The sequence below is a fragment of the Bombus affinis genome, chromosome 14 (genome assembly GCF_024516045.1).
Source record: "Bombus affinis isolate iyBomAffi1 chromosome 14, iyBomAffi1.2, whole genome shotgun sequence".
In the NCBI taxonomy this organism is placed as follows: Eukaryota; Metazoa; Arthropoda; class Insecta; order Hymenoptera; family Apidae; genus Bombus; species Bombus affinis.
The window spans coordinates 2401414-2418340 of record NC_066357.1 but is presented as its reverse complement, the minus strand read 5'-3'; the positions used below and the strand labels follow the sequence as shown (position 1 = coordinate 2418340).

General features: G+C 41.1%; 1 protein-coding gene across 2 annotated transcripts in view; it reads right to left on the bottom strand.

Moving 5' to 3' along the window:
* The window catches only part of LOC126924248 (peripherin-2-like), a 350059-nt gene that overhangs the window by 328700 nt on the left and 4432 nt on the right, over window positions 1–16927 (bottom strand). The gene's annotated exons all lie outside the window — the stretch shown is intronic.

Here is a 16927-nt window from a genome sequence, read left to right as displayed (position 1 = left end):
TACCTCCTTACATGCTTTAAAAAAGAAGCATCCGCGTTTCTATCTTCGATCATCCATCTTTCAGCACCGTTAAACCATCCCTTAGAAAAAACCATGGTCCAGCGGGTTAATCAGGCAGAAAAATCGCTGGTGAGTTCCCATGGACTCCGACCAATCATCCTCGCCCTAGAAAAGCTGTAGAAAAGGGGACGATGACCTTAACAGTGGTTCAACGAGGAATAGTATTCACCGATCTCACGAACCGTGGACTTTCGTCGAGCCCGTGAATCACGTTCATCCCCTTCTGGAGTCGACGCGTACGCGCGACGTTTCCACATTTCACCGGAATCGATCCGTAGTCTTTCTCTATCACTAGGTCCGAGTTCTACACCGCGATCTTATTTCATCCCCGTCGAGGGCGCCGTTAACATTTAACGGTCGGTTAATGCGACGTCGCATCCTGACGTCGATCCCGGTCCTTAACCAACGGGAGGAAAATGGGAGAGGACGTGTGCACGGGCCAGGAAATATCTCGCAACGTGCAGGCAACCGTCCTATATAACCATCGTCGAAAGGCTATACGTTAAACATTATTCGAAAGAGCGAACGTTCCGACCCTGCGTACAGGTCGATTCTAAGAGAGAAGAATTCCGAATGGGCCAATAAAAGCTGTCGGGATGGAGCACGATGATAGCGTCGCGATTTCCTCTCGGTTCATGACTCTGGCAAGTTGAGTACTCCGATTGACGAGCGAACACACTATACGAAGCTGAGGCGCGATAGTTTTATTTAAAAGGTTCTAAGGATTCGCTGGAGCTTGGTAATTTTAATTAGATTTCGCTTTCCTGTGTGTACGTATACGTACTCGTTTGTAGGTATTAGAACGAAGAATGAGACGAATGTGAATAATCGCTGAGAATATTCAGGAAGTTTGTTCTCGCATCGAACAACATAATCGTAAGAGCCTCGCGGAGATGTCTAAGTGCTTTTAACGCGTGTTTTGAAGGCACGTTTCTGATAAACCTGGATCGATCGGTTGTGCCCTGGAATTACCAAAGTAACAGGATTAAAAAGCATGATCTATTCGCCACTGTTCCCTGTTTCCGTTTTTTCTCTCTTTCTCTCCCGTTCTATCGACGAGCCTGCGTGCAAAAAAGACGACCAACGCCAAGAACGGACGTAGTTTGGGAACAAAACGTCTTACGCCAACGCTATTAATACAATTTGCTGTTGTTTGCATCGACGCTATCGCGGAGTCTGACAAAGTATGGTAAAATTTATCAATTTCTCGGTACACAGACGACTGCGAATTATAAACAAAAGCGTTGCAAGGCCTTTGATGTGCGTCGCGTTTCAAACGCCATAAAACCCGTCCTCGAAAAACCTTCTCAAATTTCAAATCCCCGCGGCAGCAGATTCCAATGCAACATTCTGTAGCGGATTTCAGTGTGTCAACGAAATATAATGCCCGATACGCGCGTAAACGACACACGGAAATGGAGGATCGTTAAAAACGTGGTACGGAGGGTGAAAGGGAAAAAAGACGAGCAAGCCGCGTTAAAATTTCACGTCACTGTGGGGACAAACTATTCCATGTCGAGCGAAAGCAACGACGAATCCGCTTACGCAGAGTTCCATGCATTTCTCTCTTACTGTCGTAATGCGAAAACGATTTCAGACGCGTGTGCACGGAGTTCCACGCGTTCCAGTTCATTCCGACCGCATCCGTGTCGGCGTATGTCCCAGCTACTTTTCCGTCTTTTTAACACCCGCGAAAATACAATATTAATTCTTTATCCGCCCCGACGGTCTACCTCCCCTCGACCACGAACGATACTCGTGGTTCCGCGTCCAAAACAGCTATTACGCGAACAAACGCGCGAGAGAGCGCGTCTGAATTCGTTTTTTTGTTCCACCGATGCGCTCGTTTATTTTGCGTCACATTATTTTCAAGCATTTTTACGATCCCGACTTCGCTGTCTTTGGTAGCTGTAATTCTCGTTGCAGAAATTTTCTTGCCTCCATTGCGTCGAAAATTAACGCAAAAGACGAGGGTGTTAATATTATTTTTGAAAGCTCACTGCTTAATGCCCTTTGCTCATTCGCTCGTATCCGACACACTGGTCTTCTATAGAGAAATGGTTTTAATTTGCGTCCGAACGGAGACTGACAGTTTCCACCGGGTTTAGTTAAACGATATTCACACTGCCGATAAATCAACAGGCGACAGTCAAAGACGACACGCAAAATAACAAAGGCGGGAGATGTAAATCTATCGGTTAATCGCGTAGTTGTGAAAACCTCTGTTCCCGTGAGCCGACGAATTTTCCAACAGCGGGTACGCTAAAATGATAAACAGCGCGGTCGTAACTACGCGAGTGAGATACGTGTAAATTCGTGCGCGATCGCGCATATCGTCCACTATTCGATAAATACGTCGTAAAATCATGAAAAAGTGAACCGTAAAGCCGAATATTGCGGATGGCTGACGAACCTTTTTCCAATGACGTTTCCCACCCTCGTCGTTGGCGCGTATAGGCGCACGCAATTAACGCGGGGAGGAGATGAAAATTAAATACAAATATTGACGGAGCGACGAAGTTGCGTAACGTGACGACAACGTGTTACGTACACATACTGTGTATGTTTCATAGAATTCGTCAAAATACCTGAACGATTTTTGCATTCCAGTGAAACACGATTTACGCCCGAGAACTGATACGGTTGAGTATCGTCAACGCGTTTCCGCTTACAAAAGCATCTACCCGCTACAACTGTACAAACGTTCGGCTACGAAAACTTTCCCGCGTAGAAAGCACAAAAACACGAGATTCGAATGTTGGAAAACTCGTGTTGTATATTATTGATTGAAGCAATGTCCGAAAGAAATGCTAAGTAGATATCGTAGGGTCTTTCTCGAGCACTGTACAAAATCTATTTGCTATGCGTTATACGTTAATGTTTTAATGCATACGAAAAATACACAAAATTATTAGAGCAAAATATAGATATAGTTAATACTTCCTCAGAAATCGTGGAGATTATATTTCGCTAAATGTTAGTATCAGAATGATACTTGGGATTGTCAGGAGGTGTTTTAAATAAATATACCTGATATTGAATGAGACATCGCGCAAGATAATGATACAAAGGTAGATTCGTATCTTATCGTCTTAATATACAGAATTACTACTTGTTGAGTGGAAAACCCATATAGGAAACGATAATCGTATTAAATAGGAATAGGAATAGAGAGGAAGAGAGTGAAAATAGAGATTCGCGGGTGTCAAAGGCCGAATAAAAGTTCCTGCGTCCGCTTTGACGTCCTGTTACGCTACGTATCGATTATTACTTGCAACTCGCGTGTCGCCCTTTGAAAAGACCGAACGCGTTCGATTGATACTGGATGAAGGGGATTAAAAACAAGAGAAGAGAAGAGAAAAAGTGGATTAGTATTTCGTTACTATCATTCCATGAAAACAGTTCCGGACCAGTTGTGAGAACGCCTCGTGATCAATTGTTCCATACAATTAGTATTGTTCAGTCGAAGGATAATGCATATAAATGGAGAAATAACAGGAAGTAACTATCGTAATACTCTTCTCGTTCTGTTCATCGGGCTTTGGATATTGAAAACTCTGTTTAATAATTTTTTAGTAAGTACAAAAAGAAAGTATCAGAAGTAAAAAGCAAGTATCTTATGTACGATACTTGGATAAGTAATATATAGTATGTATCTAAATATTTAGACAAGAGGCTCTTAACATGTAACACGACGTTACGAAAGAAATTTTGAGTGAGAAAGAAATTTATATCGGATTTAATTCTTTTTCTATTTACCTACCTTTTCTTTATTTATTTCTTTCTTCTTTCTTCTCCCTTCGTATACTTTTTATTTCTTTTATGGATAATACAATCCGAAGAACGATTATTGAACAAAATTTTGAAATATATTCGTGTTTTTTGCGTTTTGGGCACTTATTTATAACACAAATACGAATAGACATTAAAAGAGAAGATTTTCGTAGAAAACAGAGAAACTGAGAAATTAAAAATTGTTGAAGCGATAAACGTGGAATTAATACAAAATAGTAGAAGTTCTAAAACAGTAAATATCCAAGTGGAAGATAAAGTCTCGCTGGTTAAGGGAAGAAGTCCGAGAAACAAAGGAGGATAACTTTTGGTCCCTTCTGACCCGGCTATTTATCATCCTGGATTTCTTACGGGGCAACGCGTAAGAAAAAGATGCGTCGTCCTTTCTTCCGCGAATTTGATTAATGAATTCAATTTCCCTGTGCCGAGGATAGCTCCGAAAGTATTCAACTCAAACAACGTTCAAAACGTGCAATCCCATTCTACCTACTTAACATTCCATGTTTTCTCCGTGAAAGCTTCAATATCTGACCAAATACGATGTAACCCTCTGCTTTTTAGAAATTCTTGCCCCATGTAACATCCCCTGCTCGTTCTCGTACATCGTTCTCCTCGATCCTTTATTACGTTATCGCTCGTCTTGTTCGAGAATCACCGTATAAAATATTTTCATATTCCTTTTTTCTTACAATTTACATAAGAAGTGTGTATCAGGCATGGCTGGTCCGAACGAAAACGTTGTGTCCAAAAGTTCTTATAAATATTCGGAGAAACGTACATGTATTGTACACGTGTACGCGTAGGTTACATAATTAAGGATTAAAGTCTCACGTTGTAAAGTCAGAGAAGATCAAACGTTACATTCCTGAGATATAAAATATTCCTGTTCCATCTATAACATTCTGCACACATATATACGAATCTCTTCGTAACATATCGCCGATGTTATCGAGGCCTGTCGATTCGTTTCGGCATAAAACAAAAGTAATAAAACGGCTTTTTTGGCGGTACACCGGATCAAGTATGAAATGGCGGTGAGCTAAACCTTTATAACAATAGCCATAGCAACGATTTTTTCAATCCTGGACAACTATGATCGCCGCCGATACTCCCTCCCTCTCCTTCTCCTGTGTTTATTTTTTCCTCTCTCTTTTTTTGTCGGCAACAGAGGCTTGCGTTGCGTCATCGTTAGCAAACGATCTCTTGTCTCTCGTTAACAGCGAGAAAAATTATCTTTGCCAACGGTCCGGTGCGTCGATAGCGCGCAACGCTCCCTTTCCGACTAGCCTTCTCGTTATTTTTACATTCCGATGGATAACGTCAGACGCCGGAAATTGATACCACCGTCTGTCCCGCCTAATGAACTGTCTAAGAACCAGTTATGCTCGACTTGTTTGTTTCGTGCCCCGCTTCCTTTCAACCAGCATCTCCCATTCGTTTTAGGGATGCAATACTTTTTTATCGAAGCCAAGGTATAGAGATATATCTCGCGAGCTGTAGTATCTCCTACCATGATTCCTTTTCGGTTAATTAACTGTGTAGTAAAACAACCGTATACGGTTCTGTGAATAAAGAACGTCAGACTATAATATTCCGAAATCAAGGTTTGTCTGTCATCGCTGAACCTTCGTCACCTTAGGCGAATTTTATTAACTTTAGAGGTTGAACATTTTTTTATCGACGAATAAAGATACAGAAAAACTTCTGACAAACTTCTGATTATTTCTCTACGAATATAATTTTCATCTGATTGGTATTTATTCATTACTGCTGAGCCTCCCTATGCGAATTTGAGGGCTAGGAGGAATTGGGACGCGTTTGACGAACCGTTTACTTGTCTAACATCGGTTGAGGGTACCTCTTTGGCACCGAATTCAGGGAGATCGTGCCAATTAACGTGTAATCTGCGAAGAAGGGACGGGGACGAGTTACGAGTTACGCACTTTAACGCGTGATATTGCGGATATCGCTGGCACGCCGTACGTCCTTCAGGGATTAGCCAACTTCCGTATCTAGTATTTAGTATAGATACAATTAATATAGATGTTTGGCATATTTAATAGAATTATATGATTATACAGAAAAAGATGAATTTCTAAACGAATTATTTCTCACATCATCATATACGATATAAAGGAAATGCAGAATTCTGTCGAGAGAATTTCCAACATTTTCGAAATGTTCCGTCAGGTTCATACTGAACGCGATGTAAGTCCTTCTTGAACCTAACCACAAGAATATTACCTTATCACGGACTGGCTCTGGCTTCAGGCTATAAAGTGTTTTCATTATTTTTAGACTGACGTTTCATCGCCATTTCTGCCAACTTCATCAGAGCTCGGTAAAGGCATCGGGGATAAGCTGACTGATACAGACACAGTAGCTACGTTGGTAGAACGCTGTCCCATAAATAACAAACCAAGCTTATATTCGCAAAAATTGCGAAGCCACGAAATCCTCTCTTCTAAACGAAGCGTTTATCATTCGTGACTTTAACGATTAAAAGATTCAACTCACGCGTGATACAAGAATTTGTTTAATATTGATTTGTTTAATCATTGATATATCATTCATCGACATAGATATAATAAATCTCTCGATCTTCAAACTCACGGAATTTCAAACTCGCCACGCATCTTTCAAACCAACGTCCTTTCTCCGCTTCTGCTCTATTCTTCATAAAATTGCAACGACAGTCACAGATTTCTTCCTAAAATCGCAACGACCATGCACAGGCGTACACGCATGCTGCCGTTTATTAAAGACAACGTATTTCGCGACACATTAACATATTATACCGAGCAGTCGGCGTGTTCGCACAAAAAGCATGTTTGCTCGTCAGCTTTATCAGACGTTAAGCTCGCTCCTCTTTGTGTGTCAACTTAATGCCACTTCAGCTCCGAAGAAACCCTTCAGCGTGCTCGCTATACCACTCAACTTTCCTTTTCTTCCACTACCTATTCTTCCATCCCGATCCTTCTTCTTTTCTACCTCTTTACTCCAACATCTAATCTTTCAACCCTCTTTACCTCGTGATCCATAACGCTTCGTCTCGCTTCGAGACTTTCGCGAATCCTTTCCTTCTTCTTCTTCTTCTTCTTCTTCTTCTTCTTCTTCTTCTTCTTCTTCTTCTTATTCGCCTTTCTTCGGATGGTTTCCTATCGTTAGGCTGGTTATAGTTAATATACAAATAATGGAAAAGTTTGCAGCAAGAAGAAGGCTGCTTGGATTTTCAAATGTTGCAAATATTTTGAAGAGAGAAAAATATATATAGGTTCCACGTTCAATAGTACAAAAGCTTACCATCGCTATGGCATTGGTTACTATTTTGGAAAATATAAACGGTAGCTACGTCTTGTTTCTCTTTTACTCGGTTGGAGTTTCAAGTATGGTAGATTTATCTTTCTTAAAAAGATATTTTTTACAAGCAGTAGGTCTGAGAAGAAGCGCTTCTCTATGTATTTAAGATGTTTGAGTTTGACTTTAAGAAAGTATTTATCCTCCCTTAAGAGGAGTCTTTATGAAAGTGAAGTATCGTACAATGAGAAATATTGCAAGCAACTGAGATTGACTTTACGAATACAGCTTTTTCTCCTAAGATCAAATATATCTATGTGCGTATATAACGAAACGAAGTGTTTTAAAATAGAAAATAAAAAAAAATATTCTGTACGTGGGAAAAATTTAGATTTAACGTATTCGGTACTGCGAATTTACAAAAAATTTCACCCGATGCTAATAAAAGGAATGGAGAAATATTTAGTATAAAAATTACGCATACTCGTACTGTATCAATTTTAAGCTTTCTATTATTCACATACCGCGTCACACATACGTGATGCGTGGTAGCAAACGTGTTAACGTACTGATATGGGATTGTACGCGTTTCATCAAAGGAAGGTAATGATATGCCAGTCCGCGATATAACATGCTCGTAACCGCTACACTTTTTACGAGCAATAACTCGATCCACGAAGCTCATTTGTCGAGCAAACGACGCGAGCTGTACGTCGAGCAAGCTTACATATTTCCTATACCAGCGATACTCTTTAAATTCCCTTCTACGTCGTGATAACGATTTAAAATGATCGAAAAATGTAAATTGCCAGAAACAAGTATTTTATAGCCAACAGTTAATACCTTCTTCAAGATTGAATTTTTCTTAAGCTATTGAACAAACTTGTTTCTACAAAGATTATTTTTCTACCTACATTTTTCAATTTATATAGTTGATCTTAATTTCTCAACGAGAATTGATTATAAATATTCTAATAAATAAAAAATATAGTTGATCGATGTGATTTCCGATCGGATCGTTTGAGAGAATAATATTTTGTATGCATCAACCTATCATTAGAAATTATAACGTAATGAAACGCTCTAAATATCTAATGGACGAAAATGTTCGTTTCATCGTCTTTCATCGCCACCTACTCGATCGACTCGTACGTTCGAAACATCCTGAAACATTCTATTTATTTGCACGGTGACAAAAGAGAAAGGGACGGAAGTTTATGCCGCATTGTCGTAAACAAGAGACGGTTGATTTACCACTGTCTCCTCGTCTGCATTTCTTGCGGACAGTCGCATATTTCAAACGGGGTGCAATTTACGCACCTTTTATTTGTCCTGGGATAGGTCGCGAGAGCGAGCGAAACCTTGGAACAACCGGACGGGCCGGATAAGCGGAAAAACGTTGAGAAATTAGACGGCCGCATCCCTCTGACATCTCTGCCACCGGCACACCGGCAGTGACATTCCTGGGGCGGTTTCTTCCGTGAAAAGACGATTGATACTTGGCGAAAGTGGTTAACTGGATAGAACGAACGTCCCGCTGGTACTGACGTTCGCGCGGAAAATTTCTATCGCGACATCTTCGCAATTAAAAGTAAAAATTGACTATTCGAATCTCTCAACGCTTTAACCGCTATCGTGATTTTACTTTCTGTCTTCTGGAAACAATATACTATTTTGTAGTATGATATTTCTTACGATATTCCGTTGTAATACCATGAAATTTCAAAGTTACATTGGACGCATTTAGGAGAAGTACGTTAAACGACTCGATAGATTGAAATTAAAGCAAAGTACGGGACGTGCGTAGCGAAATGTTTAACGTGACATTTTATTTCCGGCAACGAGGGAACGTATCGTAACATTTCCGTGTCGTTGTCTCGCGCGTCGCTTTTCTCCCCGTAAAATGGACGATATTTTTTTCTTTGCCTTTTTGCCCCCAGCAACTACTTTATAGACAAATGTTTGCACAACGTTTAAACGTGGACACGTTAAAAACATCAACATCCAAAAATCCAGTGTTAAAAAACAGCATTCGTCGCCCGGCGTAATTTAATTCAGGATAAATTCGCGAGCCATCAGAGTGGCTGTTTGCCGCGCGTTGTTGTAAATTCACGGCAGTCAGACTCACGAGAAGGATTCATCGTTTGTTACGGAAATCGAGAGCCCGGCCACCGGAAGACCCGATGCTAGCCAGATTCCAAGTTACGTTACCATGACCATAAATTCATGGAAAGAGAAAGGAAGACGGAGATCTCCGGTATTCTTTTGATTCTGTAAATTGCCACTTCGATTCGTCTCGACTCTTCGCTATTAGGTTCGATACTAGGTTCGTGCATATCACGTTCTTCGTTTCAAATAAAACAGCTTTTGTCACGCGCAGTTTCATCGAAACATTGTGGTTAGAGCGAGATACGGTCAGCGAGGCAGAGAACGGGTAACCTGACGGCGACCAGGTCCGCAGGGTGTGAGCGTCAAGGGTGGGTGTTGAGGGGGTGGGTGGGCCGTAGAGAGAGGAGTGCTCGGGATGCGTCTGTGAAATTCAACCAAGCTGTTCCGCTGGTAATAATGGACGAGAGGCAAGCGTTGAAATGCAAATTAGAGAGCGAGTCGCGGACAGCTTGATACATGTGCGGGGATTGTGGTTTCGCGCGACGCGCACCGCCGCCTATATTCGCGGAATAAAGGAGTTTGTTTTGGAGTTTTGCACGCGGCAGGGGAGGCTACAGGGCATTATATAACGTCACGCAATGCACGTTACCGTTACCCATCCCTCTGGCTGTCTCACCTGCGCTCACGGTGCGTGTTATATCCAGACCCCGGATACCAGAGAAAAGCCCAGTTATCATCCTTTCGTCCCGTCCACGAGCCTGGCTTTCTGGAAATGACCGTTGATCGCCGGTTCTCTCCTCTACACACCCCCTTTCCTCGTTCGCGAAACCTGTCCTTTGCCGCTGGACCGCGTTCAACGTGACAAAACGCGCAATTTCCATGACCGTTCCGCTGATAATGTAACGTTTCGGGGCAAACAGCGAGCGAGAGAGACGGATACGCGGAAATGAAAACGGCCGCGAGGGTAATACGCCGAGCCGCTGCCTGCCGCCTCGTCGTGCTTCGTGTTCGCACAGAGTCGCTGTTTCTTCTGTATTTACAGTGGCTCGCGGATGTATTTCCATAATTATCAGAAGCAACTTTCACGTTATGTAAAACGTGTACGTTATGTAAAATATCTCGCGCGCCAACGAAACACGACTGTCGTGACTATATCGATGAAATTTGAAATCAATTTGCTTACCACGCGCGTTCGTTTCCTGTATACCTATATTATAGTTTATCTTTTTAACATTTAAATTTCTGCTACGTATAATGACCGCTATCCAATGTCAAATACCGTACAGCACAATAGGAATTTTAGTAATATAATTTCAATTTACCATTTACTAGCTCCGTGCGAATGTATTAGATACTACCGCTTCCACTTAACAATTTACAATTAATTTCTACGCGTTAACGAAATTTATATGTACCTACGGAATTAACAGAAACTTATTAAAGTATCTGAATACCTATGGACGATAGCGTACATACGATATTACGCTACTATGCAACGTTCTCATTCGATCCCTATCTTTTCATGCTCGCGTTTATCGCGTCTACTCCCCAGTTATTTGGAATTTCGTTCTTCTTGGAATGCGATCGTCGTCCTGCCGGGGCAATTCCTGTTTCTTGCCACGTCGCCGTCCATTAGATCGCGACTGCTACTTCCGTTAGTGTCTGTTGGCTTGTTTTGCTACAGCCCAGACGGTCTTTCGTAGTTCCCTGCAATTATGAATATCCGGCTCTGTCGTGTCTCATTGGAAAACGAACACGGATGAAATTGATATCGTGAGCTCGTATCGATTCGACGAAATTTTTTTCTCTTCTTTTTCTTGTATCGTTTTTTTTTTTTTTTTTTTATATAGAACGATCTGGATGCAAAGAATATTATTTGGTTGAATATAGCTCGAATTTGGTGAAATTTCGTTCTATCGACAATTATTATTCGAACGAATTTCTCTCGTTTCAGAAACGATGTTTATCACGCGACGATATTTATTCTTGGTATAAATCATAGTCACTGCGTCATACCTTTTTATTTTTTGACATAAAAATCCACCGCCACGAAGCTTTATTCGCATTTTATGAAAGTCCATCCGGGATTTTTCTTTTTTGGCGGAAAACGCCTTCCTGGCTTCGTTGTAGTCTCGCAAATCACTCGAGAATCTCTTGTTACGCCCCTTTCGCGACAAAATATCGTTATGTTTCGTTAATAAGGCGAATTTGTAAAGAGACGTTCGTTGAACCGATGACTGAGAGATCGTGCAACCAAAAACCTTAAAAATACGTAGACGAGACACGGATAAATTTCGTAATTTAGCGGACAATAGTTTTAGCTCCTATTTCGGTTGTCTAAAATTTCAGGAAATTACGTTCCGAAGCAGTTCCAAATAGAAATCGCGCTGGATTTTACAAATATTTAGACGCTTCGATCGATTCGTAGTAATTGTATTTAAATTTGATCAAAGTTCACAAATTAATGATAAATTACCGTTTCTAATAAAATATTATATGTTCCTCTAAATTGATTTATTATACAATAACATGATATTTTACCTAGCGAGTAATAATTTGACGAAAAATTAGTTAAATTCATCGAATCGTGTTCAAAGCTTTCTCTAATTATCCTTAGTCTGTTCCAATTATAGGGATCATCGAGCTATGCAATTTCATGCGATATGTTCAATCGATAGTCAGAACTTGGCGTATAATTCGTTGCCACCGGTTAATCGTGACAGTTCATCTAGCTTTCGGGATCGATTAATTTACAGCGGGGCAATTAGATGCCGTGAAAAGGAACGATTGGCGTTCTCGACGAATTATGCTTCCTTCTCAGGTAGCGTTGCTAATTTGATAAAAAGTTTTGCTCGGTTGGCAGTGTTGGCTGAGGGTCGCAGTTTGAGAGAAATCGATCGACTCGCTGCAAAGTCGAAGCAAATTGCAAAATTAAATACGTTGTTCGGCTATAAATTAACTGCGTCTGCGAACGAAATTTTATTACAGTGAACACGCTCTTCCAACAATAACATTTCCCAAATTATCCACAAACTTCACCGAATCACAAATAACAAACAGGAATTAAATTTTCATAAACACGCTAAACCATTCTCAAAAAAATTCCAACTTTCTTAGAAATCTAATCAGAGAAATTCGTTCTATGGAATAAAACCCTGGCAAATCTTTCTCCAAAACGTCTGAAACTATCTAGAAATTTTACGAAATCCTGAAAATATCGACGAAGAATTAGATCTTCTTAACTCTACGCGTTAGTCCATCTGGAAAAAGATTCGACCCAAGCCAACAAAACTTAGGAAATCTGAACATAGAAACTCGTTGTACGAAGTAAAATCCTGGCAAATCTTCCCTTAGGATGTCTCAAACTATCTACAAAATACATCGTACCGTAACTATATTGGACAAGAATTAAAATTCTTTAACGCTATAGTTTAATCCGCCCTGAAAAAACTGTCGCACCCCCTTAGGCAGAAATCTAAACGTAGAAACTGGTTGAACATCGCGTTCGCGGACTTGTTGGTCGCTTCGCGAGCTGCGGTAGTTCGATTCCGCTTCTTTTCATGCGAAGCAGAGGGCTGGCGAGGATTATCGCGTTGTCCGGCTTCGGGGATGCAATTTCAGTGGAATTCTCGTCGACCCCGCGGCCAACTCGCCGGAGATAATCCGAAAAAGCGGAAACGGCTCGGAAGTTCGAGGTCGTGGTATGGTTTTCGAAACGGGCAGGGGATGAAAGAGGGCGAGAAAGGATTGTCTGTAACGAAGCCCATCGGTACAGTGAAAAACGAGCACACGCGTCGTGGAAAATCGCAGGGACCTCTTGTCACCGGATATCGGCTGCAACGAAATCGATTTCACGCCCACGATGCCGCGTGCAACAAGTGTTCAAAGAGGATAGGAGTAGGCGAAGGGCAAAATAAAGGGGCAAGAGGAAAAAAAAAGAGAGAATAGTAGGGAGAAACTCGCAAAACGCACCTTCGATGCGCTTTGTTCCGTGCTTGTCTGCTCGAAATTCGACGATTTTCCGGTAGACTTCTCCAACCGAGAGAGTCGAAAACGCGCCAATACCGAAAATATATTCTCTTAACTACTTTCATCGCTTGAACGTTATATAGATACTCGAGTCTCTCCTTGTTTCCGTTTTACGTATTACGATCAATCTTCACGTCTGATGGTACGACTTTGCGAACGTAATCCGACAAGAAATAAAACTCTTTTTCGTTATATCGATTAAAATTATAACAACGTGATAGAAATTTTTAACGTTAAAATTGCAAAATTAGGTCCAACTAAAAGATTCCTCGAATACGTATAAATATAAAAACTGAGATACTTTGACACCTAGAAATAAGAATACGAAATTTCTTAATCACGCATATCAAATTGTATCGGTATAATCGTTAAACGATCGTTGATAATCATGCATATATCGTGCGATAATTGAAACGATATAGAACAATATATATTCGTTCCATTCTTTGGAATTATTTAATCTATATATAAAAATAGATAAATAGATAGAGAGAGAGAGTGAATTTGTATTCGAGTAATTTATAAAACACTCTTCGTATCACAGGAAATTTCCAAACTTTCGAAAATTAGTTTCTACTTAATACCGTTCTCTTCGGAGTAGCCGAACAAAGTTTCAATAAATCAAAGCCCGAAAACGAGGACAAGCCCTTTTCGTCGCTTTCAACATGAAAATTCTGTTCGACGAAGAAACAATGGACGCATTTGCCGTACACGGGACCGATAGCAGGTAATTCGGTCCCGGTACATCGTCTACCATCGTCGACTATCCTCAAACCCTTGTAGGTACACTCGAAAAGCGTGGTTCGTCGTAGATAGACGGAAGGGCTCGACTTGGTGCCACGCTAGGGATATCAATCGATGTCACGCAAAGTGTGTGCGCTTGTAAATTAATTGGCCACCTGTGGATAGAGGTGACTCGAGGTAGCCATCGTTTTCCTTGTCCATCGCGGAGATCGGATTCTAATCGGATTAGTTGCCACTCATGTTGTAACTAGTCCACGAAGGAACATCGGATATCTTATCAACGTGATGAGACATGTAACCGTGGTTTGAACGTTATTGATCATCGTAGAAACCCTTCGATCGACGCATCGTAAGACGAAAGATGCATAGTGTAACCAAAACTTGTAAGTCTTTAAACGTTGATGAAGATCGCGTTTATAAAAATATTCGAATAATATAGCAGGTTGACGCAAAAGTGTCTTTCTTTTTTACAAACACGTCTTTTGCAACGATGCGTCTTTATACAAACACGAAATACGATCTGTGAAACGTTGGGTTCTTTGTCTAAATAGAACAGATCATACGCAATTCAATAAAATAATGTAAAACAAGAAACGTCGCGCGTCTATCGTTTCCCTGTAAAACTTAAAGAAAGAAACTTTTGCAACGATCTAATATATTTGAACGCGAACTTGATATTTCAAATATATAAAATAAATTTCTAAATAGTATTAATTTTTATCCCATAATTTGTTATTAAAATCAACCGCGATGCATCGTAAACTGATGCAACGACGCCTTTCGCGCTACGTGCCCTATAAAGAGTTGAAAAATTGCATCGACGAAAACGATACCAACCATGCTTATTTGTATTCGTCGATTTGCATTCGTTGCGAGGGTTTGAGAGCTCGTTACGGCAGCGCGAACGTATCGCGAAGATATCGTATTTATCTAACACGTGCTCGAAAGACGCGTTCGTGCTGTGCAGGAGGCTCAATTTCAATATCAGGGGATAGAGGCCCGGTTAGAGATACAGAAGATTCCTCGAAATTAATATCGAACTCGTTTGTATGCAACGAAAGGAATACGAGCAGCTGGATCTAACGAACCTTCGCCGTGACCTTTTAAGAACGACTCGTTACGCAATCGCTAAATTATCAGCAAGGTGTTAAATAGGAATTTAATATTCAAAAGTTCAACAGATCCTCGGTAAAAATTCTTCTCCGAGTTAGTTCTTTATTGCGTTCGAGGCATCGAAGAAGTTAAATAAAAGCAGATATCGTTGACAGAAAAAAGAAAGTGTATGGAGAAGATTCGCGTAGGTACTCGTGTATTCGGTTTCTAAAATTAGAACAATTCAAAAACTAGAATCGATTGGTTTAACAGCCGAATTCGGTTATTACAACGATTTTCGTTGATACAACGTGAGGTTCACGCTACCCTATCCTAACATCGCTATTGTCAAACTCGCTTTCAACTGCCGCCATTGTACACGCACTCAAAGAAAGGAACAAAAATGGAGAATCAGGCCAAACAGGTCGAGGAAACTGCAACGCGCGGAAGGCGTATCCACCGTGCTTTCTTCGTTAAAGAGTGGCGCGTGGAAGCTTTTGTAAGCCGACCAACGATCGTCGTCGACTCGGAAAGGGAAGCACGTGTCAAAGGCGCGTTCACGGTTGTCTTCGTCTGCCCGTTGTCGTCACCCGCCAAGAGAAAATTGCGACGCTCGGTGAAAATGAGATGGTAGCGAACAAACGTACAAACGAGACAGAGAATAAATAGGGGAAAAGTCGAAAGAACGCAGGACGAGTAAAACTAGCGAAAGAAATCGCGAACTAACGAAGAAAAAGATAGAGAAAGAATGCAAAAGCAAGAAGAGATGCTGGTTCCAAGCTCGAGAAGGGTAGCACAATGGAACCATATAACACTGTCCACGATGCGGACCATTAGCGGCATATATTCGAATGCACACTCCCTCTGGCTCGTATGCATTAAATGAACAGTCTAGTGCGCACCAGGATAGGTGCAAACGCACAAGAGGCAAACGTTTTCCCACGGCACCCTACCTGATATTGCACCCACTGGTATATATGCCGATATCGAGGGTAACGTTGCTACCAGTTGCAAAATTATTCCATGTGCCCTGGCCGCATCGAAACTTCGCATATCGCTGACAGGGAGAAAGAGAGAGAAAGGGGTGGTTGGAATGAGCGGTGAGTTTATACGGTAGACGAGTTGAATAGAAACGCTCGCTGCGAGATGCAACGATAGAGAGTAACGCATTCATTCGGTTCGCCATCGGACTACACCGGTTCCTGTTCCGACTTTTGTGATTGATAACGAACGAGGCGAGGGTGAAAAAGATTCGCAGTGACCAGGTTACGGCGAGAGTTTACGAGAATCGGGATTTTTCTTACTTGTTTCTTCTTAACGCTAGAGTTACCTTCGATAAACTTCTTAAATGGCCTTTTTGCGACGAATGTTGCGGGATAATAGCAGTTAGAAGGCTGGCTATCGTGATAAGAAAAGAAAATAGTAGTTCGAAGATGCCATTTATTATGCAACAAGCTAATATTTTAAAGAAAGGATACGAGAAAATCCTCTTACAAAATCGATTTCTTCGGTAAGTAAGTTCCATGTACTAAAGGTTCAACAATCTCGTGAAGGATCTAAAGGTTACATAAACCAACAGGTGAATATCCATTTAAATTCAGCTAATCATGATATAACCGTTGCTGCAGATAAATGCATTATATAGATAGATTTTTGAAAGGATCCAAGTAATCAAGGAACTCGTTTATTGCAACAGCATAGTCATGTTCTGAAAGTGTTCTCCGTGGTACAGTGAATCGAACTACACGCGAAATGAAAAAATTCATTCGACCTATCAAAGCAGAAACGAACAGTCGTCGATGGG